The sequence below is a fragment of the Pan paniscus genome, chromosome 3, assembly GCF_029289425.2.
Source record: "Pan paniscus chromosome 3, NHGRI_mPanPan1-v2.0_pri, whole genome shotgun sequence".
Classification (NCBI taxonomy): Eukaryota; Metazoa; Chordata; class Mammalia; order Primates; family Hominidae; genus Pan; species Pan paniscus.
In genome coordinates this window covers 109,890,019-109,915,255 of record NC_073252.2, presented here as the reverse complement: position 1 = coordinate 109,915,255, position 25,237 = coordinate 109,890,019, and the positions used below count along the sequence as shown (strand labels likewise).

The 25,237-nt window shown below is 36.4% G+C and overlaps 1 long non-coding RNA gene across 3 annotated transcripts in view; it reads left to right on the top strand.

Moving 5' to 3' along the window:
• LOC129397620 (uncharacterized) overlaps positions 1-25,237 on the top strand; it is a 306,809-nt gene that overhangs the window by 272,955 nt on the left and 8,617 nt on the right. For all 3 annotated transcript variants that reach the window (XR_010112010.1, XR_008625211.2, XR_008625210.2), the window contains one exon: positions 7,722-7,845. This is a non-coding gene — a long non-coding RNA (uncharacterized LOC129397620). The remainder of the gene's footprint in view (positions 1-7,721; positions 7,846-25,237) is intronic.

Genomic DNA, 25,237 nt, shown 5'->3' with positions numbered 1-25,237 from the left:
ATGGCAAAGGCTGTGATTACTGTAACAGGAAAGCAGTGGAGAGTGTGGCAAAATTGCATGCGTTTCTCAGAGTGAGTTTTATGTGACAGGGTGGGGAGTAATAATGATCTGGAGCAAAGATACAGTCCTAAGAGTTCTGAATCCATGAAGAGACAATGAATAGATAACATTTTTCTTCTTGTATTTTTTCAGGTAGGAAAATATTTTTTATAAGTTAGATTTTTTGTTAGACTTTACAGATGATAAGTTAGATTAACCTCATCATTTATAGAAATTTCTTCAAAATTCTGGAAATATTATTTCTATCATATAAACACATTTCAAATGGGAAATCATGAGAGTCTAATTCATGCAGCTGCCAACTCACTGCCATTTCAAATGGTAAGTTTAGGTAAAATCTTTATATCAGTATGTTATATAAATGTCAATGGCATGCCATTTTTAGTTTGTGCAAATTTAAGATTTTATAATATTCTCCTTCAGCATTAATGACTTGAGACAAAGTGGTGCTAATGTAATTAGACAATTTAATTATAAAAATCCAAACCAGTTTTTTTTGTTTGTTTGTTTGTTTTTGAGACGAAGTCTTGCTCTTGTCGCCCAGGCTGGAGTACAATAGCATGATCTCAGCTCACTGCAACCTCTGCTTCCCAAGTTCAAACGATTGTCCTGCCTCAGTCTCCTGAGTAGCTGAGATTACAGGCGAGCACCACCACGCTGGCTAATTTTTGTATTTTTAGTAGAGATGGGGTTTCGCCATGTTGGCCAGGCTGGTCTCGAACTCCTGACCTCGTGATCCACCTGCTTCAGCTGCCCAAAGTGCTGGGATTACAGGCATGAGCCACCCGCACCCAGACACCAGTTTTTAATAAAAAGACAAATCTGGTTTTTCAAAATGACTAATGTGTTAATTTCAGTGCTAGTTTAAGAGTGAAATTATCAGCCTTGCAAAGTTTTCCATCACAGCTGTTTTCCTTTATTTGATTCTATTTTTGCCTGTTATGCCTTAAAAAAACAAGGAACAGAAAATTCTAAGACAGATGGCTACTATATATTTTATAGTTTATTTTAAAAGTACAACCCACAACATCTGACATAATCTGGAACCAGTGTTCAGAAAATAATCTTGACTTGATGTTTGGTGTATACCCAATTGGAAATAATAACGGTATAAATGGAGTCTAGACAAACACTAAGGCGAGCATTGTGCTTTTGTGGCAGCATTTGAAGAGTTTTCTAAGGTTTTATTTTGCTTTTTAGTTAAGTTCTTCCCTTGTATCAATACTCTATTATATTTCAACTTAGTCTTTGTGCTTGCATTTGTTTTCTTTCCACCAGACATCTACATTTGTCCCCATTTTCTCATGAGATCATACTTTATTTTATAGGTCTAGCAATACTACAAGGCCAAGATTCCTGTTATTTCTGAATAAGATATAATGCATTAAATTTTGACATGTGTGCCTTCTTAAGATAATCAGCGAATATATTAAAATATTTAAATACATACCTGCTTCAAAGGTTAAATGTTAATAAAATACATGTTTTTACTAGGATTATCATGAGAAATGCAGATATATCCAGACATTCCATAGGCCATCATTTTAATATTTTAAGGTTTAAACCTTTCTATTGATGTTCTAGAAAATGTGGAGACCTTGCAAATAAAAGAAGGGCTGAGTTGCTCATTATTCTTAGAAAAAGTAGCAATGCTAAAAGGAAGAAATTTAGTTATAATTTTAGCAAATATGTATGTGTGTTAAATTAACATTGTTCACCTAGCAAATATATATATCACATATTATGTGTATATGTTTTCATATTTTAAATTGTTTTTAGAGAATATGTATTGAATTCTTACTATATTTCAGATACTACTTAGGCATCAGATGTCAACAAAGCAGACAAAATTCCATACAAGTGAGAGAGATAATAAATAAATGTACAAATAACTTAATTTTAGAAAAAGGTAAAATTCAGGCAAAGACAGACAATAAGCAAATAAATAAATGTATAAATAGTGTACTTTTAGAAAATCACAAATACTGAGCCAAAGAAATAGTATAGTAGTAAAATAGAGGATGACTAATAGGGAGTGTTGGGAACACATTAGATGTATTATTTCTTCATTTCAAAATTATAAAATGAAATCTGTGATGTTTCCTGCATAAAATTTTAGAAAAACTTTAAAAATCTTTTATCTCTGTGATATAAAAATACTAGTACATTTCATTTTTTTCTCCTCTAATTGTTATTATTTGTAGTCTTTACCTAGAATTTTACATTTGTAACTTATACACTGATTTTTCTTATGTACCCATCTTGAATTGCTTGGTAAGGGGCAGCCAAATCCATATTCACCATTTGATGCATGAGAGGGTATATTAGTTTGTTCTCACGCTGCTAATGAAGACATACTCAAGACTGGGTACTTTACAAAAGAAAGAGGTTTAATTGACTTGCAGTCTCACATTGGTGGGGAGGCCTCACAATCACGGTGGAAGGTCAAGGAGGAGCAAAGTCATGTCTTACACGGCAGCAGGCAACAGAGCGTGTGCAGGGGAACTGCCCTTTATAAAACCATCAGATCTTGTGAGACTTATTCACTATCATGAGAGCGGCATAGGAAAGAATCGCCCCCATGATTTAATTACCTCCCACCAGGTCCCTTCCATGATACATGGAAATTATGGAAGCTATAATTCAAGTTGAGATTTGGGTGGGGACACAGCCTAACCATATCAAAGGGTATAAAGAAAATATAACTAAAGTTGAATTTTCAGGTATGTAGAAAATAGTATGGTACATAGACCTGTATGAGACTTGGATTTTAAATTCCCCCTTTTATTTATCAATTTTCATTAAAAATACTTGGGTCTCAGTAGCCTCATCAGCAAAATAAAGACAGAAGGCTTTCTAACTTTGAAGAATGATTGTTGTATAGTAAAATCTATTCAGGAAGTTCTAGTAATTTTGATTCTGTGAATCAAAATTAATAATTCATGCTGTAGATAATAATACCTTCTGTATTGAGACTTCAAAATTTGCAAGTACCACTGTAGCAAATACTATTTTTTTATTTTTTGTCTGGAAGAAATATTGAATTATTTTAATGAAACTTTTTCTTGTTTCTTTATAGATCACATAGTGAACTTGTTTATGTATTGTTTCTAAACTACCATAAAATTTATTTTTTCACTCTTGCTATTTCCAAACTTTTATTTTCTGGCAAAGAACCATCACCTTCAGCTTTCTTCACTTTTTAAATTAGTACTAGTCTTTTTTTTTTTCCCCAGAGGGGCTGCATTTCCCAAAGAAATAAACTGCTCTAGTGACACTATAAGCAAAATAAATGAAAAGGAAAAAGGACAAGACGGTGTCCTCTTAGTGATTCCATCTTTCATCCAGTGACCCTCCTTTACAATGCTCACAAACCATCCACTGATGGCTTGTTTCACAAACTTTACCAGGATCAATACCAAGCTTGGTAGCCTTCAATTCGTGTTTCTTCTTCTTCTTCTTCTTTTTTTTTTTTTTTAGATAAGGCATTTCTTCATCTCTAGCATTCACTGATAGAGGTATTACAGTCTTATTTGCAAGTTATTTAAGCATCCTGGGTTGTAATACACTGGGGTCAAGAGCCTAGGAAACAACTAGTCCAGCCAAGTACTTCCCGATGCAGGGTCACCTTCATTGTTGAAAGTGGGCATATTCCACAGAACAGGGATGTGTTTATCCTCTGAGTGTTGTTCTAAGCTAAATTCGTCACTCTCTTAGGCCTATATCCCATATATGTATTCAATCGAATTGAAAATAGCTCTTCTATTGCAGGATAAAAAAAGTGTGAATACAATTGTATTTTAACCATCCCCTAGGCTGTGATCTTTGCTAATGCCAATTGCTATGGAACCCAAAGACCTGGAAACCAAGTAGTACAGAAATGATGTCTACTAATTCGACATTCATGAAGCTTCTTGCGTTTACTATCTTAGTGAATACACTAAGGAGTATAAATGAAGGACACTTCTGAGCTGAGGCAGCTCTGAACTATAAATGTGATCTTTTGCAAAACCGTTGATAACCCCATCCTACCTCAAATTCACGATCTAATGGAGTTTCATCACGTTCAGCACAATCCACAAAATTATTATTTTTTTACTTTGAAAGGTTGTATTGTGGAAAATATGATGCAAACCCTTTTCGTTGATCTCTTATATTACCACATAGGACAGAATGTAGCTTGCTTGTTTACTACCTTTTCATAGGGTTAACATTTTTCTAATCTTTTAGTAAAGTTAGTTGATTCAATTTACCACACTAATATAAATAAATCAAGAATCTGTCCACCACCAAGAGGGAGGACATTAATAAATTATTTATGATTAAAATTACCATCAGTGAAGTAAAGTCGTCTCTCTCTTTACCAAAATGCCATTGCTTTCATCCTCTCCTTGAGGTAATGCAGTGGCCTTTTTCAATGATTGATTTGGGCCATTAATGACAAGCCCAAGTAGGTTTTAGTTCATCCATCTTCCTTCAGCCCAGACAAAAATGCTACTACAAATAAACATCATGTCTGAATGATTTTTGACAGAAAGAACAACAGAAAGCCTCCTGGCCCATTATATACTTGTCTCTTCCTCTGTGATAGAGCTCCAAGAAAGGCCTCTGAGCCCATGAATTTGGAATGTCCTAAAAATGTAACTGTGAGATAATTTTTTAGGGGTGCTAACTTGACACTTTGTAATGTTGGTATAGTTTTAGGAGTGCCTAGGGCTATCTTGGGTATTAGTGAAGAATGACATAGAAACACAAACCTTAAATATAAACAGTACACACAGGTGCTTGAGTGTATTTCTGCAAGGTGTCCCTGAATGTTGACTTGCAAAATGACAAAAATCAGAAAAATTGTGCTGAAGGGATAATTTCTGATCACAGTGCTGTTTTCAAGTCTTCCTCATCCTGGCTGTGATTCTTGAAGAAAGCTATTGACAAATACATGGTAAACACATCTGATAGAAACAACTTAAGCATGTCTTGAAAATAAGCCTGTATGACAGATGCACCTGAATGTGTATGTTCCAAGCTAGGGAATCTGGCAGTGGCCAACCTGGCAATTCATTCCTTTTCTGTGAGGAACATCTGAGCCCCGACTTGTCCTGTGGAATACTGGTCACATGGGACATGAAGGCCTTGAGTTTTGTGTTGAATGAAGGTTGTCAGGTGGAGGTTGATAGGGAAAGGGTGTTCAGTGAAAATGCTATGTAAACTGCGTGCCTTTGCAAGTGGTTGTGGCTCTCCTGTTCAGCCTGCTGCAACTGGACTCTCTCCCCTCTATGTAAGCCACCAGTAAAACTCCATGTCTTTTTCACTGGCTCTGGGTCTCTTCTTCAGCCTCTTAAACCTGGTACCATATCCATTGGAGTGGATAGGGGTTTAGCACGACAGCAAAATGTAATTTTTTTTTTAGTTTATATTTTAAAGAAGATGTGGCTGTAAGTGGCAGCTGAGTTGGCATTAGATTCACAGTCAGATTCTCCCGAGCACATTGCACTGAACGCTCCATTTTCCTGCTTTTCCTTTAATTCTCTTGGTGATTCTGTTCTTATCTCTGTGGGAAGATATTAACTATCCCCCACTAGTAATTTCTCAGCTTCTGAAAGCAAAAACACCCAAAGCAGATTTTTGAGTAATTTGAGAAACTCCCTCATGAGAGTGGAAATCCAGTGACTTTATTAGCATGACTAAAATTGTTAGAACAATTCTGTGCAATCTGCTGTACTTCTGTGAGGTAAACATTTTTTTCCCTCCTAATCCTCTTATTCTTATTGTATAAAGGAGTAACAATTTTTCTTTTTAAGTTGAATCAATTTGTTCTTAGTCATATAAAGTTGGAACCAAAGTTGAAGTTTGGCTAGAAATTGCAAGATGTCTCTAACCTGTGAAAAGTCAATGGTGACGCTCTTGGTACATTTGAATGTCATGAAACTACTACAAAGAAAGACTGGTTTCTGGATTCATTTTTGGTGCAACATTTATTAAGCTCTTTCTCTGTTATCACCCCCTGCCTGGCATTTTCTGAAGTCTCCAAAAAGAGGCCACTACTAAGAAGTATGAGTCTTGAATTGCTTGTCATACAATATAGCATCCTGCTGATATAGACAAGGGCTTTGAAAATGCAGTAAATAATTATTATTAAAAATCCCAAAGGAAAAAAATCAGTTCTGAACTGTCATCATACATTAAGTATACACTGACAAGCAATGCAGCTACCTTAGAAATTACATAAATATAAGACTGTTATATTACCTTTAATTCAGCCTTTTACTTCCCCCACTTAAAAGAATCAGTCTGAGGAAATGGAATCAGTATTTATTGGTATCTTTATTAATTGATTCTTAGAAGGGTGATTGACCACTAAAGTTCTCCTATCTTGTCTCTTCCTGAGAAAATGGATAGGAAATTTTACAAAGAACAGGCTATACAGTCATTAAAAATTGTTTCTCCAGCCAGGACAGGAAAACTTTCCTGTCTCCCAACCTTCAATTTTTCCTTGTAGAGTGATTGGCATCCACTGTCATTGCTCTAGCTTGATCCCTTTCTGTGTTTTCTCTGGACTTTCATGAGAAGATTCTAAATGGCTCACTGACTTCAGTTCACCTTCATTTCACTTCACGCCATTCTGCCAGGATGTCTCCCTAAAGGATAACTCCACCCAGGTCACTCTGTTGCTCAATATCTATTACCCAGAGAATCTAAGGCAAACATCGTAACCTGACTCACAGAGCCTTCTATGATCCAGGCCTATCAGATTGTGATAAATGGTTAATTGTCTTTTCAAGTATATGACATTTCTGCCTAAATATTGGAAATTGTTCAGCTACAATCATATCACTTACTTCCACCACTGTGTATTATTTTATTAGATCAGTTATGTCTTTCTGGGATATATATACTGGTAAATGTAAAAAAAAGTCATTATTTAACTTTTTCAAAATATACCAAAGCCTTGGGCATGAAACTGCATCAACTAGATCCTGGCACAGTTGATCCATATAGCCAGCAATTCTACTCCATAGGTATGTGTCTGACAAAGTCAAACACTTAGATCAACCAAAAGAGACATATAAGAATATTCAAAAAAAAAAAAAAGAATATTCAAAGCAGTGTTATTTGTAATAGTTTAATGCCAAGATAATTTCACAGCTACCGATAGAATTCATAGATCCTAAGTTGCTCATAATTTTCAAGACTTTCAATAGTAAATGTCTACTAATGGTAAAATAGAAATAAACATATCTTGATTATATTTATAAAATGAATTGCTATACTGTGATAAAATGGCTAAATTATTGCACATGCAACAGCATGATTGCATTTTATAAGTATAGCATTGAGTGAAAGAAGCCAGAAATTTTTAAAAATATGTTTTAATTTATATAAATTTCAAAAATAGGAAGTGGTGGTAGAAGTCAAGATTGGTGGGTACATTTTGAGGTAGTGAGGGTAATGATTGGCAGGTAGCAAGAAGGTTGCTTCTGGGTTGCTTGTGGTAATTTTCTAATTTTTGCCCTAGGTGATGGTTGCATGGGTTTGTTCATTTTATAATAAGTCTTTGTACTGTTCATTTATATATACTTTTCTAAATCAAGACTTTTTTTAAACCAAATGTTTTGTTGACAAAAACTATTAATTAAAAATGTCCTGATTTCTATCTTTAGGAATCATGTTTTTCCCAGGATGTCAAAGATAAACTGGAGTTTCAATCTTGCTATCTTAACAAGAACAGAGGGAGAACAAAGAATAAAACAAGAAAATAAAGCTGACTATATTAAAAGAACAGAGGTATGTCCTTAAGAGAAAACCTCCATCCTCAAAGACTTAAGAGAAAGTAAAGAGTGGAAAACAGGATATCAAAATGCAGTACAAATTGAAAACAGTGGGAATAAAAGAAATATATCCAGGATTAAGCTCTCTTAAAGAGGGGCCAAGAAAAATCACAAGATGGGTATATATTTGAGTTGTTATTGATCAGAAACTATGACTTTTTCCCAGATAAATTTATCAGAGGAATAGGATGAAGATCATGGAGAGCAAACTGGAATGACTTTCCAGATAGTAAGATCCAGGAGATTAATAGTAAGATCCAGGAGATTAACGTAAAATGGTCCCTTAAATCTGCCGATACCTTTCCTAGACCCTGTATTCTCCATAAAACTAGTTATGCTATATTAAACATAGAAAGATTGTATCATAAGACTGTATGGTTATTGATTTGGGAGAAGGTCAATATAAGATTCTGAAAGAATATCCAAATGAGTTCAACAGTACGGCAGATGACTCTGCAGGCTGTGTCTTTGGGAACATAACTAAAAATTGTGAAATTCAAGGGAATGTGCAGCAGTGATGAGGCTTATCAGTCAGAAACCTGGTAGAATAAGAATAGATGCAGTTGGAATAGATCTTGGTTGGATGAGAGAATGAGCCTGAATGAAATTATCTGACTCTGAAATGATGGCAGATAAAAATTATATGAACAACAGATGCTTTGGGAAGACAGTGATCATTGATTTCATAATTGCTACAATATGGGATTTCACAAGATGAAATCTAAATTATTAAATTAGGAAAACACAACGTGTTCACCAGAATGCAAAGGAAGGTAGGATAGAGGGTTTTTAAAACTAACAAGTAGCATTGGCCTTACTTGTGGAAGGCCACGAAAGAGTCAACAAAGAAGTTGGAACTGTTATCAACTCAGTTGAAATTATGACAGTGGTTTTTCAATGGTGGCTGCACATTAGAATCAGCTGGAGAATTAAAAAAAATACTGAGACCTGGGCCTCTCCACAAACCAATTTTACTGGAATATATGGTGGTGAGGTCCTGGCAATAGCCTCTTCGCAGTGCTCTCCAGGTGATTCTAATGTCTATCAGGTGGAGAATCTCTAGAATAAGAGATCAGGAGACAGTAATACTTAAGGCTATTCTTAGTGGCAAGTGAAAAACAGTTCCCTCCTCACAAGGCACTAGGGGTCACAAACAGAGCCATTAGTAAATATTCAGTAGAATCTTCAGATAAACGTTCTTCTAAGGCTGCTTTTCCAGCTGAAAAAAATATACAGATATATTGGAGATGGGTGGATGGATAGATCGGATATATGCCTATGGGTTTCATAGGCATATATGGGAAGCTGACAACACAGGCCCAGAGGGTAATTAAAAGGTTCTAAAAAAGCTAGATTTGGGCAAAGGGTGAAGGCTTTTCAAATAAGGCATGCTGTCTGGGTTTACTACCAATGTAACATTCTATGCAAGAACACAAGACTTTCCAATGCTACAATCTGAGAAAGGTGCCAAAATCTTAAGAGAGAATTTTCTCTTAGAAATAAACCCATTAGGTTGGTGCAAATGTAATTGTGGTTTTTGAATTGTTGGAATTTGCTGTTTGATATTGGAGTACATTCTTAAATAAATGTGGTTATATTATACATCATTTTAATGGGCATTTCTCACTTTATTTTTTTTTTTTGCTTGTGACTTATTACTTGCTGTTTATTTTAGACTACGGAAATGATATTAGACAAAAAACAAATTCGAGCAATTTTCTTATTTGAGTTCAAAATAGGTCATAAAGCAGTGAAGACAACTTGCCACATCAACAACACATTTGGCTCAGGAACTGCTAACAAATGTACAGTGCAGTGGTGGTTCAAATTTTGCAAAGGAGACAAGAGCCTTGAAGATGAGGAGCATAGTGGCTGGCCATCAGAAGTTGACAAAGACCAAATGAAAGCAATTATCGAAGCTGATTCTCTTACAACTACTCAAGAAGTTGCCGAAGAACTCAATGTCGATCTTTCTACAGTAGTTTGGCATTTGAAGCAAACAGGAAAGGTGAAAGAGCTGGATAACTGGGTGCCTCATGAGTTGAGCGAAAATAAAAAAAATCGTCGTTTTAAAGTGTCATCTTCTCTTACTCTACACAACAACAAACGAACCATTTCTTGATCGGATTGTGATGTGCGACAAAAAGTGGATTTTATATGACAACTGGCGATGACCAGCTCAGTGGTTGGACCGAGAAGATCCAAAGCACTTCCCAAACTCAAACTTGGTGACTGTTTGGTGGTCTGCTGCCGGTCTGATCCACTACATCTTTCTGAATCCTGGTGAAATAATTACATCTGAGAAATATGCTCAGCAAATCTATGAGGTGCACCAAATACCGCAATGCCTGCAACCAGCACTGGCCAACAGAACGGGCTCAATTCTTCTCCATGACAACTCAGGACCACACGTCGCACAACCAATGCTTCAAAAGTTGAACGACTTGGGCTACAAAATTTTGCCTCATCCACCATATTCACATGATCTCTTGCCAACTGACTACCACTTCTTCAAGTATCTCGACAATTTCTTTTTGTTTGTTTTGCAGGGAAAACCTTCTACAACCAGCAGGATGCAGAAAATGCTTTCTAAGAGTTTGTCAAATCCCGAAGCACAGATTTTTATGCTACAGGAATAAACAAACTTATTTCTCATTGGCAAAAATGTGTTAATTTTAATGGTTCCTATTGTGATTAATAAAGATGTATTTGAGCCTAGTTATAATGATTTAAAATTCATGGTCTAAAACCGCAATTACTTTTGCACCAACATAATAATTAGCCTCTATTAGCCGGGCATGATGGCGCATGCTTGTAATCCCAGCTACTCTGGAGGCTGAGGCAGGAGAATTGCTTGAATTCAGGAAGCAGAGGTTGCAGGGAGCTGAGATCATGCCACTGCACTCCAGCCTGGGTGACAGAGGGAGACTACATCTCAAAGCAAAAACAAAAACAAAAACATAATAATTAGCCTCTAAAAGGGAAGTTTCTTGCAATTGAAGTTAAGTTCATAGGTTTTGGATTTTAATAACGGGCAGAATAGACTGACATCTGGCTGTGGCTGAAACTAAGGAGCTTGGGGTATTGTAGATGTAACAGCCTCTACTTGGGAAGAGTCCCTCAGTGGGTAGCTGGCCCAGTTTGTCTTAGAGCAGGAAAGTAAAATGAACATTCAGAGATGGAGTTGAGGATAGAGAAGCTGTTGCTGATAATAAACAGAAGTTTTAGAGGACACATAAGAAAATGTCATGTTTCTTAACAGATAAACTATTGGCAATTTAAGTGAGATCATTTTTACAGTGCAGAAGCTCTCCAGGATAAGGGAGGACATTTAATATCTCTGATTCCTGCACCAAAATGCCAGTACAACCACAAATGGGACCACTGGGAGAATCAGTTAGGACTGAGGGCTTCAATCAGATTAGAGGGTCTACATAGCTTAGAGGATAAGATCTGGGAATGAAAACTGCCTAAAAATATGGGGTGGCTTGCACTCCCATTGATGGGATTACGTTAACTAGGGACATAGTGCATGTTGGCATTAGCTTTAATGGTCTTGTAAGAAGAGTAAATGGTCGGATCTAATGATATTCTCCTTTGGGGGGTGGTTTCTTAAGCAATTTGCATTGGTGAAGCAGGGTGTTTTATGTGGTAGGAGAAAAGTGGTCTCACTGGGACCACATGTTAGTCTGTTCTCATGCTGCTGTAAGGACATACCTGAGACTGGGTAATTTATAAAGGAAAAGGTTTAATTGACTCACAGTCCCACAGGGCTGAGGACCCCTCAGGAAATTTACAATCATGGCAGAAGGGGAAGCAAACAATGATAGGGGAAACAAAGAGAGGGAAAAGCTCCTTATAAAACCATGAGATCGCTTAAAAACTCACTATCAGGAGAATAACATGGAGGTAACCACCCCAATAATTTACCTCCCACCGGATCCCTACCATGCCAACTGGAGATTATGGGAACTACAGTTCAAGATGAGATTTGGGTGGACACATAGACAAACCATACCAGACCATGTGGCATTCCTGAGTTCCCTATCACTGTGTGGGCAGTGCTGAGGCAATGGAACAAGATCATATGTGGAACACTTGGAGCTTTATGGTTTCTCGGCCAAACAAGCCTTCTGTAGATGATTTCAAGTCTAGGAATATGCCTTAGATTCTGTATGAGGGAGTTGAAACTAGTGGTACCAGGAGGAAATCTAAGCCTAATTTCTTATACCAACCAATTAAGTAGAAAACCGTATGACTATACTCATGATTGCCACAAAGACATTCGATAAAACCCAAACAATTATTTGTTATGTAAAACTCTAACTGGAAGGAAGAGAAGGACAAGTTTATTTATCTGCACCAGGAAGTGAGAAAATAAATGGTACAATGTTAAGCTATTTCCATAAAAATTAGAAAAAAATTGTGGAATATCCACTTTTACCCTTTTATAAAACATTTTAGAGGTATTAACTAATGCAATAAAAAAACAGTGTAAACATTGGATAGATTTGTATCTTTTAGATGACAAAAACCCAAAAGGATTTTCCTTAAAACTCCTAAATTTAATATGAAAAATTGGAATATTGGCTGAATTTTAAAAATCAGCTTGTAAAAATCTATAGAAATTCTTGAATTAGAAAAAAATAATTTAGGCTGGGAACAGTGGCTCATGCCTATAATCCCAGCATTTGTGAAGCCTGGGGAGAGGATCATTTGAGTTCAGGAATTTGAGACCAGCCTAGGCAACATAGTAAGTCCCCATCTGTACAAAAAATTTAAAAATTAGGCATGGTGGCATGTGCCTGTAGTCCCAGCTACTTGGGAGGCTGAGGTGGGAGGATCACTTGAGTCTGGCAAATTGAGACTGCAGTGAGCTGTGACTGTATCGTTGCACTCCAGCTTCGCTGAGAGAATGAGACCCTGTCTCAGAAAAGAGAAAAAAGCTATGTAAAAATGGAAGCAGAAAAATATCTCATTTGAAGTAGTGATAAAATTAATTTGATAAGGAATATATTTTCTATACAAAAACAACAAATTATTGGAGGACATTATAGAAAGTCTAAACAAATATACAGGCATAATATCTTTCCCAGGGAAGAGACTTAATATTGTAAAAATATTACATTTCATAAATATATTATGTAAATTAGTATTCTAGTGGAATAGAATTTTTATTTATTGGAATGTGATAAAGTCAGATTTCATATTGAAGTATTAGCTGAGAATAGGTATGCCAATTTGAAAAAGTGTAGAGTCTTTGATTTACCAGGTATTAACTATTACCATAACTCCATAATTCAACTGGTTGTTCAGTCTAATTTTGCAGCCAGCATCCCCCAAATTTTAGCAACCAAACACAGTTCATACTCATGTAACCGGTGGTAGAAGCGGGAGACCTTTTCTAGCAGTCACTCAGTGATATGCTATATCAACCAGGAGACAGAAACCACATCAGTTATTGGAATAGGGAAAATGTAATATAAAGATTTATTAAGCAGGGGGATTAACGACTAAGGTGTGGAGAAAATTCTAAAGAATAGAAGAATAGAAGAATTGGGGAGCAGTCACTCCTTATAGGGCTGAGGCAGAGTAGCCAAGGAAAGAATAGACTTGAAGACCCAACCCCACTCAAGACTGACAATTGGAGCTCTTTGGAATGTGTCCCTTGGAAGTGGAAAAGTTTGCTGCCACTGGCTGGGGCTGATAGGCAGAAAACTGATCACTGTGGTGCTAGCAAGACTCTCTCAGAAGCTGCCTGCTGGTGTGTCTAGGGAAGTTGCTGGAGGGTGAATGCTACCAGGTGCCACGTGCTCCAAGAATCAACAGGAAGGGCCAGGCACAGTGGCTCACACCTGTAATCTCAGCACTTTGGGAGGCTGAGGTGGGCAGGTCACTTGAGTTCAGGGGTTCCTGACCAGCCTGGGCAACATGGCAAAACACTCTACAAAAAAAAAATACAAAAATTATCCAGTGTGGTGACACGCACCTGTAGCCCCAGCTACTTGGGAGGCTAAGGTGGGAGGAACACTTGAGCCTGGGAGGTTGAGGATGCAGTGAGCCATGATTGTGCCACTGCACTTCAGCTTGGGTGACAGAGTGAGCCATTGTCTCCAATCAACCAATCAATCGAATGATTCAAAAGGAAAAATCACCTCAGAAGGAGGAAGAGAAGTCCCTTCCCCTTAAAGTGTCCCTCTAACACCTTCCACTGACAAAGGTTAATCTGATGTTTAATCTTGTGCCACCTGACGAAGGAGAAATGTTTACAGGCTCTAGCTCCAGTGTAATGAAGCAGGGGAAAGTAGGCAGATTTAAGCTAAGAGGCAATACCTTGATAAAGTGGCACAGCTGTGTTCCTTCTGTCTTGGGGCTCTTCCTTCTGAAAGTTTTCCTATTCATTAAGTTTATGGCAAAAAGATGGAGAAACCTCACTTTTCCTAAACTTCTGTGGAAAGTAGACACTAATCATGTGGCCTTCCCTAAATGCAAGAGGGATAAGAAGTGTCTTCTAGTGATATACTCAGGAAAAAGAGGAGCACACAGATATTGATGAATAATAGTCATCTCTACCACACACTATAATCAAAGCTGTGTTACTGGCCCAGGAAAAGATAATCAGATCAGGCAAATAGAATAAAGCATAGACCAATATATATTAAATAGACCAATTTTGAGATTAAAGATAAACATATCCATTGGCTCTTTGACAATCTACCTTATAGTAATAAATGAAAGCTCCATTCTATAAACAAATATATAAAAGGGTATTTATTGCAGAATTTTTAATAGTAATTAGCAAACACATAAACAAAAAAGCCAAGGAGTGTTCATGAATAATTAAATAGTGGAATCAATTACGGTATTTCATATTAGAGAATACATTTTTTAACTGAAAATGAATTAGATCCATATCTATGAACTGGTGGAATGTTGATAATATAAGTGAGAAATGCGTTGTGTATGGTACAATCCCACTTACATCTAAGAATCTTACGTACCTGTACACTTGTATATATCTGTATGCTCAAGAAGAAGAATGTTAACACTGGTTATCCAGTGAGGGAGTGAAAGGAAAAGGGGTGAAATCATTAACTCTTCATGCATTTTAGCTTGATTCCTTGGTTGCAATTAGCATGAATTTCTTCTCTAAGATAAAATAATAAAATGTGAGGTGAAAGAGTTAAGCTTTATCTACATTACACAATCAAATAAACAAATGTTTTAGATCTGGAAATCCTGGCAACAACAAGCTGCCTCCTCCTAATGTTGACTGAAAGAAATTTGAACTAAGTAGTTACTTTGGCTTGCTTAAACTTTGTCTTATCTCATCTGTCCAACCTCTTTGAACACTTGCAAAAGAGAACTGCTTTTAATGGTTAGGTGGCATTGCAAGCATAATAGCATTGGAATGATAACATTTTTGCTGAAAGAATGTGTTGATATATTTATACTGAAGGTATAGGGAGGCAATGTAAGTTTCAGTATAGCTAGTGCATAATATTCAGCTTATGCTAATATTTAGCAATTATAAATACATGTATAGTTTACATATCTCAAAAATATACAAGAAAGAGGTAGAGTCTATTAAATAATTAAAAACATAAAAGTCAATATATAATTCAGTGCCTCTCACCCTTTTCCCTTAAAATAACCTCAGAACAGAATGAACGTGTACACATAGTAGTAGGAAAAAATTCAACCTAAAGGGCTCCCTTCCTGTATACAATTTTTTTTGAAGTCTCATGTTTTCTCTATTAAAAAATTAATGTGAAGTTTGCATTCTACTTCATATTATATTCAAGTTTGCCTTATAAATTTAAAGTTTTAAATTATGTACAAGTTAAATAACACATATCTGACTCCACCCCTACCCTACTCCCCCAACCAGTTAAGATATTCCAGGAAAATGCACAATGTTTATTGTGTGGCTTCAAGTAGCTCAGAAAAACAATTGCCTGATGGCAAATGTATCTCACTGCAAAGAGAGAGGCATCTGAAACAAGGTAGTTGTCAAGTGGTCCAAGAAGAAAGGAGATAATTGTTTTTTTTTTCTGAGATGGGAGTTTTGCTCTTGTTGTCCAGGATGGAGAGCAGTGGAGAGATTTAGGCTCACTGCAAGCTCCGCCTCCTGGGTTCAAGCGATTATCCTGCCTCAGCCTCCCAAGTAGCTGGGATTACAGGCACCCGCCACCATGCCTGGCTAATTTTTTGTATTTTTAGTAGAGACGGGGTTTCACCATGTTGGTGAACTCCTGGTCTTGAACTCCTGACCTCAGCTGATCCGCCCGCCTCGGCCTCCCAAAGTGCTGGGATTACAGGCGTGAGCCACCGGCCCTGGCCCAAAATGAGATAATCTACTTCTTCACTTTCACTATGTTCTTGGAGATGTTCCTTATGGGACAGGAAACAACTTTTTCTTTGGCATTTGTAGCAGAAACTGACTAGATGCTTATCAATTTCATTTTCTCTTCTGGGGCGAACAGAGGACTATGTTTACCAGCTTGCTTTGCTGGTGGGTTGCAACCGTGGGATCAGGTTCTGGCCAGTGAAATGTTCATGGAGGACTTGAACTTCATTTACATACCTGGTCATAAAATTATCCTGTATAATTTTCCTCACTCTTAATATTTTTGTTGGTTCAATGCAGAGAAGCCTGTGGATGACTCTGAGGAATCTTTGCTAGATAGTGGTACAGTGAGATGAAAACAACCGGGATCCCGAATAACCACGTGGAAGGATGCTAAATGAACACTTGAGATTGCCCCTATTAACATGCATATATACATCCTCTTCTAGCAGTCTTTGCAGCAATCCTAAAAGGACAGAGTTTTTACAGATGGAGAAATTAAGAGATTAAGCACTTGTTCAATTTTCCATAGCTAAGTGGTAGAACTAGAAATTAAATTTAGTTTTTCCAATTCTGAAGTAACTGCCACAATATAATGGCTTACCTACAGCATTTCAAGTAAGGACTCTTGATATTTAAATTTGCTATTGGTTATGCTTATTGGGAAACTTGGTTAGTGTACAGGGACAGGCTCTTAAAAGTGTAGTGCTACCAAGCAGGTGTGAACAAATTTTCCCATATGTTGATTAAAACAATCTTCTGGTAGAATGTTGGGTTAAAATTTTTTTTTTTTACTGTAGTAAAATACACATAACATAAAGTTTACCATTTTAACCATTTTTAAGTGTATGGTTCAGTACCATTAAGTAAATTCACATTGTTCTGCAACTGTCACCACCATCCATCCCTAGAACATTTTTCATCTTCCCAAACTGGAAGTCTATACCCATTATAATCCCCATTTTCCCCTCTCCCCAGCTCCTGGCAACCACCATTCTACTTTTTGTCTCTATAATTTGACTATTCTGGGTACCTCATACATGTGGAATTATAAGCTATGTGTTCTCTTGTGACTAGCTTACTTCACTTAGCATGTCTTCGAGTTTTATCCACGTTGTATCATGCGGTAGAATTTGACTCCTTTTTAAGGCTGAATAATATTCTATAGCATGTATATCTCACATTTAGTCTATTCATTTCTCAATAGACATTTGGGTTGGTTTTGACTATTGCAAATAATGCTGCTGTACACATGGGTGTGCAAATACCTGTTCAAGTGTCTGCTTTAAATTGTTTTGGATATGTATTTGGAAGTAGATTGCTGAGTCATATAGTAATTCAATTTTAAATTTTTTGAGGAACTCCATACTGTTTTCCATAACAGCTGTTCCATTTTGCATTCCAACCAGCAGTGTACAAGGGTTCCAGTTTCTCTACTTCCTATCAACATTAGTTACCTCCTGTTTTTCTTTCCTTTATTTTTCTTTTTAAAAAATCAGTAATAGCCATCCTAATGAATGTGGAGTGGTATCTGATTGTGGTTTTGGTTTGCATTTCCCTAATGAGTAGTGATGTTGACCATCTTATTTTGTGCTTATTGGCCCTTTGTATATCTTCTTTGGAGAAATATTTGCCCATTTTTAAATCAGGTTGTTTTTGTTGTTGTTGAGTTGTAGAAATTCTTTCTAAATTCAGGATATTAACCCCTTATCAGATGTATAATTTGCAAATGTTCAGTGTGCTTATTGCCTTTTCACTTTGTTGATAGTAACCTTTGATACACAAAGTTTAAATTTTGATGAAGTTCAACTTATCTACTATTTTTCTTTTGTTGCTTGTACTTACTGCCATATCCAGGAAATCATTGCAAAATCTAATGTCATGCAGTCTTTCCTCTATGTTTTCTGCTAAGAGTGCTTTAGGTCTTACATTTAGCTCTTTGCTTCATTTTAAATTAATTATTATACTTGGTGTGAGGCAAGGGGCAAACTTCATTATTTCACGTGTGGATATCCCATTTTCCCAGTGCCATTTGTTGAAAAGACTATTCTTTCCCTAATGAATGGGCTTGACACCCTTGTCAAAAATTGTTTGACCACATAAATGAAGGCTTATTTCGTTTTTTTTTTAAATCTTATTCCATTCATCTATATGTCTGTTGTTATTCTACTACCACACTGATTTGATTATTGTAGCTTTGTAGTATGTTTTGAAATCAGGACGTGTAAGACCTCCAACTTGTTCTTTTTCAAGATTACGCTATTTAGGATGCATTGAAATTCCATATGAATAATAACTTAGATTTTAACAGTTATAAATTTAGATCTAATCTAGGTGTTCTTCCAAACACCAGTACTATTTTGAAAAAATAGTATTGAGAAAAATGTCTTGACTTTTCATCAACTTTAATGATAAGCTGTGGGAAAATATCTAAAGATGTAAACTGTAGAAGACTTAGAACAGAACCTGCGCACAAGAAATAACCAAGAAACACGATCTGTTTTTCTATTACTCCAGAGTCTCTCTTACTGTAAATACTGTTTGTAGCATAGCTATTTTTTTTTCCTTTTTACAAATAGGCCCCTGTTTCACTGCCAACGGATATTTATTCCGTATAGATCCTTAATAGATAGGCATACCTTTCCTAACAGATTAGGGCTGAAGGATTCAATTACTCTTACTTTAATCTCTCTTTGAAGGAATGACTTTTAAACTGAATACTTAATATGAAATGTTGATTTGCTTCTTGTATTAGTTTTCTATGCTGTGTGGCAAATTACCATGAATTCAACAGCTTAAAGCAACACATACATGTTATCTCAGTTTCCCTGTGTCAGGAGTCTGGGCATGGTTGCCCGGGTCCTCTACTCAGAGTCTCACAAGGCTGCAGTCAGGATTTTGACCAGGCTGCATTCTCCTTTGGAGCTCAGGGTCTTCCAAGACCATGTGGTTGTTGGCAGAATCCAGCTCCTTATGTTTGTAGGACTGAGGCCTCTGTTTTCTTGCTGTCAGCAGCAAGCTGCCCTCAGTTTTAGAGGCCACCTTCCTTCCTAAGGTCAAGGCTAGTAGGAGAACCTCTTTTTCTTCAGTCTACTAAGGCATTGTCTTATATAATGTAACACATCAGGGGATGACTGTCCCATCACCTTACTCACAGGACATAACCTCATCAAGAGCTATTATTCCATCATATTCATGGCTCCAGACTGCCCTTGAGTAGATTATAATCAGTGTGTTTGCCAGGAGACAGGATTCTTGCCACCATCTTAAGATTCTGCCCACCAAACTTCTCTTGAGTTTAGCTTATTAAACAAAGCAATGCCAGCCCATATAGGGGGAAAAACAGTACTAAAATAATCAGAAATCAAGTCATAGTTAGTAGGGGATTTAAAAACAAAATATTACATTGATTATGTAAAAGTAATCTAAACTGTTTTTAATTCTAATATTTTATGGCTGCTAAATGTAATTACCCAACAGGTTCTTCTGGCCCTCTGCACAGACAAAACGAATTCACTGAGATCAGTAAAGAAAGAGTTTAATTAACTTGAGCCCAGCCACAGGAGAACTGGAGTTTCTACTCATATCAGTCTCTCTAAAGGCTGGCAGGGTTAGGGTTTTTATGGACAATTTGATGGGTATGGGGCTTGGGAATGGGTGCTGCTGATTGGTTGGGGGTGAAATCAAAGGGGTGTGGAAAATGGTCCTTGTGTGCTGAGTCCTCCTCTGGGTGATGCCACAGGACTGGTTGAGTCATGAGTCATGGTCAGGGCAGGGTCCCTTGGTTGTCAGAATGCAAAAATCTGAGAAAAAAACCTCAAAAGACCAATCTTAGGTTCTACAATAGTGATGTTATCTACAGAAGCAACTGTGGAAGTTACAGATCTTGTGACCCCTGGCACATAACTTCTGAGCAGTAGGGAGTATAGAAACTACTCCTATATCTTAAGCAGAGTGGAGGCCTCCTTCATAATTCTAATCTAGTGGCCTTTCATCAGTTTTACAAAGTTGGTTTAGTTTTGGGAAGCGCTATTATCATCCTTGTTTAAGGGTAAACTATCAACTAAATTCCTCCCAAAGTTAGCTTGGCCTATGCCCAGGAATGACCAAGGACAGCTTGGAGGTCAGAAGCAAGATGGAGTCAACTGTAACAGATTTGTCTTGTCATAATTTTGCAAAAGTGTTTTCATAAGAAAGAAATAATAACTAATATATTTTAAGTCACATGTATAGATACTTATATCTACTTTCTTATTTAATATTCATAAATCTAAGTGGCTAAGACAGAATTTGAACCAGATCTAACTCTAAAATGTCATTCTTCCCATTATAGCATTTGAGCACTTAAGTATATTTATATATGTGTGTGTGTGTATACTCTCTCTCTCTATATATATACTCCCTTTATATATATATCTACATAATATATAGATCTATATTATAGTTTATAATATCTATATATTATATATTATAATATATTATATACTATATAATATCTATAGATAACATCTATGTATATTGATATATATATAATATATATCGATATATATATTATATATATATAGAAAGAGAGAGAGAGAAAGAGGAGAGAGAAAGAGAGAGAGAGAGAACAACATACTATGAAACTTATTTTAAATATGAGGTATATATTTGAAATACTGAAATACTACAAATCAATTCCCTTTTGGGAAAGTAGTTGTATTATGAGTAGGGAGGCTTGAGGCTTCAAAAGATTGAAGCCATCTTTTCCAAAGGGCTACAACACTTAGAATGCAGAATCTTGTGCCCCTGCTACCCTGCCTCACATTACGTTGTGACCCTCTTTCTATTTCAATACATGATTAATAACAGGACTGAACTGGAACTAATGGGAGAAAAGGAAGCTAAAATGACAGTGTTCCAAGTTAAAGGTGGATCAATAAAGGCTTTTGCTTGAAGTAGTTGATGGAGCTTCAGAAGTGCAGTCTTCAAACCTGACTGCCAAGTGACCTCCTCTCAATGCATCCCTCAGTTTATCTCCAGCTCTTCAGCCCCTAGGCAGTATTTACAGGCAAACCAAAACAAAATGAGTGTTTTTGATTTTTGAAGTATGGATACTTTTAGATGATTCTTTGAAATTTGTTCTTATCAGTTTCTATTGATAAAATTTTTTAAGAGGAAAGGCAACTTAAGTAAAGATTTTGGTATCAGTCTTCTGCATTTAACATTTATGTCAATCTAAAGAGAAGAAATCATCTGGAGGGCTTGTCTTAAAAGGCTAGATAGGAACCCTGTGCCATTTGGTGCTAGGCCCCATTGACAGATTTACTGCCTTCTCAGAGGAGCTGCGGCCACAGAGTGATGGAAGTGGCAGGTGAGGGCGGCAGCTAAGAGGATTCCCATGCTCCATGCACGTGTGTAACTGGCGGCATCTAGGGTCACGGAGAGCCAGGCCTGTGTTTACAGTTAGGGTTTGTTGGGGGGTAAAAAGTTATTTTTCTCCTATCCCTCAAGGTAAAAAACTCTTCTCATTGCTCAGTTAGGAGACTTTCCAAAGTAACCAAACCAAAACCAAGCATTGGTGTTTTAGAAATAGTGCAATGGTTATGCCTTTCTGCAGCATGGAAGGAAAAAAAAAAGAATCACAAATGAAAAATGACAAAAAATGAATAAAATAACCTTTTTGCCCACCATGTTAAATAAAAAGCACTCATTGGAAGCTAATATCAGTTAGGGAATGAACATGATGAGAATTGGTAAGCATTTTTTTGTCTCCTGTCTGCAAATAGCACTGATAATAAAACAGAATATAACATGCAGAATTTCAGTCTTACCCAGTTCATATGAATCAACCTTGAATTTGAAAACCATGCAGGGTAATTGATAGAGACCTATTGCTAAAGTGCAATAATGCCATCTAAATTTATTAAAGATTGTTAATGTATCCAGTCCAGAGGAAAAAGGACTATTTCAGGAAATAGTCAAGGGAGTCTTGGACAGAGGAATTTTGTATAATATCGGAGGGTCCAATACTGGAACTAATGCCCCAGGACAAAGAGAATTCTGCATGAACTGTACTGGAAAGCCATGAACAGTACTGGAAAGCACTTCCTTCAGTATTGTTGGCATTCTGTAAATTCCCACATTCTACTGACTTTTCTTAGAGAAAAAATCATTTTAACTCAATTAGTAAGGGAGCATCCCTACCCCCATGCACTATTAAAAACATGTCTTCTATATTTAAAATTGGTAGTTGAAGAGCTAACAAAGGAGAAAATTCTTATAAAGAAGCATTGTGTAGTCAAATTTGCTGGTAACAATTCTGTTACAAATACATGTCTTAAAGCCAGTTTCTTTATTTTAATAACAATTGTTAGAGTACATAATCCTCTACAGCAGCGACCAGGTATCACTCATTTCTGATTCCACAATACCCAGCATAGAGCCTGGATCCAGTCCCATAAGTGCTCAGAGTATATCAAGTCTCTGTTTAAAAGGAAACTATCAGGCATTCGTGCCAATGCTTTTGTTCTTTTGAGTCAAGGACTGTTAATGCCATTCTCATTTTGTGGCCCACTTAAAATGTTTACGTTTGCTTTGATGTACTCTGGAAGAGCAGCAGAACTAATTTTGCTCACTGATAGGTGGATGTGTTTGTGGTGGGGATAGTTTTGAAATCACTTGATAATGACAATGAACTGCTGCCAGGGATGGGGGTTTACAGATTGACTGAATTAAAGCAAGCAGTTAAACTTCATGTGTAACAGTGGTAGTGTGTGGGCTGGCAGGATAGATGAGGGTGGTATCACAAGTTGATGAGTTATGAGGAAACTCCTAGACACAGAGAAAGACTCAGACATGAAGCTTTTAGGGAAACTCAACTAATGGGTCTCTTGTTTTGTATTTGTAGTAAAATGAAAAAAAAAAAACTCTAATAAAGCACCTTTCACACTATGTTGTAATTATCTGTTTGAGTTTGTCTCCCTTAGTAGTGTGTGAAGTTCACAAAGTTAGGTAACATATCTAATATTTTTACCCAGTATTTAGTGCCTGACACTTATTAGATCATCAATAATTTATTAAACCAATAAAACAAATGAGTGCAAGCAGAGCCTTCTTATAATGTGTATTGGAAAAACATATGGGTGTGGTTTTACTTATATAATTTTATAAGCATATATTTTATATAATATACATAGGTGTATTTTTTTTCTTTTGTGCTTAGTAGAATAATGTTCAGTGTGATGGGCAACTTGAACAATTAAATGAAAATAAATTCAAGATTAACCGTCGAAGAGCTTTAAGAGATTTTGAGACTCAGGTAATGAGCCATAAAGGTTAGTAATCCAGTCTTTTTAGTGGTTTTTGGGATATTTATGGACCTATATTTGCTTCCACTCTCTGAAAAAAGAATGGGAAAAATAAACATATTATTCATTGTGAATGACTTCATTAATATAAAGGGGGAATGGACCTTAAAGTCATTTATATATCTTAATGTGATAAAGCTTGAACTATGTTCCATTTTACATATCATGGAAGAAAACAATTCATGACATCATCAAATCAGCTACTCCCCTCCCCACCACACATGCAAAAAGAGCTAAAGGTTTAGGGCATTGTAAGACAGTGTAGAAGATCTGACTAGGATACACCTGCTCCTTAACAGCCTTCTTGTTCTTCAGTAAGAAGTTAAGCTTGTTTGAGCATATGTCTTTCAGAACCTGAGAATATGGAGAGGACATATCACGAGAATTTGCCTTATCTCACTTAGGATTTGCAGAGAATAGAGCCCCCATTCTTTATTGCACTAAGACAATGGTTCAGTGGCTTTGGTGCTTTATCTCTTTGTCTCAAGCAAATTTGTTAAGTATTTCCCAAGATGTATTTTCTTATCACATTACATTAGGTAGTTTTTCATTATCAAATAGTTTATTTGAGATTTCATCAAAGTTACAAGTTGCTTATTTTACCCATGTTAGGGATAAGTTGAATGGAATGTTCATTATATACATATTTGGAATCACAACTATACTTTTTGCTGGAATTGTAAATTACTTATGCATTTTCAATAAAATGTAAATATTTTATAATAAGCCTGGGTGTATATTAAGTTTGGGAATTCAACATGATCACTGTCAGTAATTTACAATTTTCATGGTTATTAAATATGACAGGCAGCCCAAACAATTATTTTGCATAGGAGGGACTACTGTGTGGATTTTGTAATCCAGTTCTCTGTAGTTCATAGCTACACAGCTCCCCTATCCACTTCCCCATTGAAAAACTAGTTTCTGAGTCCATTTATTGTCCCTAATTATGTCAATGGTCTATATCGATTTTCCAGCAAGACATCAAACAAAGGTAAATAGAGACTCTTCTCTACATCTATTTATTCGAAAGCTTTTGAGAGGGCTATTGAAGGGCTTGTTGGGAAAGGTGTTAATGAATTTAAGAGATTTATTTTAGGAAACTCATATGCATTCATATTCTCAGCACAGGAACATGTAGTATAACTTACATTTTCAACCATGCTAGCTAGTGCTGTTAGAAAAAATGCTGCGTCGTTCTCAACACTATCTGATCTATCTTTACTATGCACAAATACCTCATAACATTTTTCTAGTAAGCCAGAAGACTAATAAGAAAACTGACTCAGAAGGTGACACCAGGCTCTGGCCTAAAGCACGTCATAAGTTTGATTTTGACAAGTAGGTCTGCAGTAGAAATATGTTAATACAGCACTGAATCTTAATGGAGGAAGAAAGAAACTTTGGTCTTTTAAAATGTTCTAAGGTTTTCATGTTGTAGAATAATGATTTGTGGTCAAATTGAACAAAGTAGAGGGGTCTTCCTTGGATGCCGACTTGAACCCCCAGCATATTTTTAAGACACAAGGGACATCGTGAAATGATCACTTTAACATAACTTCTTTGTCAAGGGTCCATTTAAGAAGGTAAATTGTGCTATTTTGAGTGGCACATGAAGAAAAGAGTAACTTCGGCATTACCATGGAAGA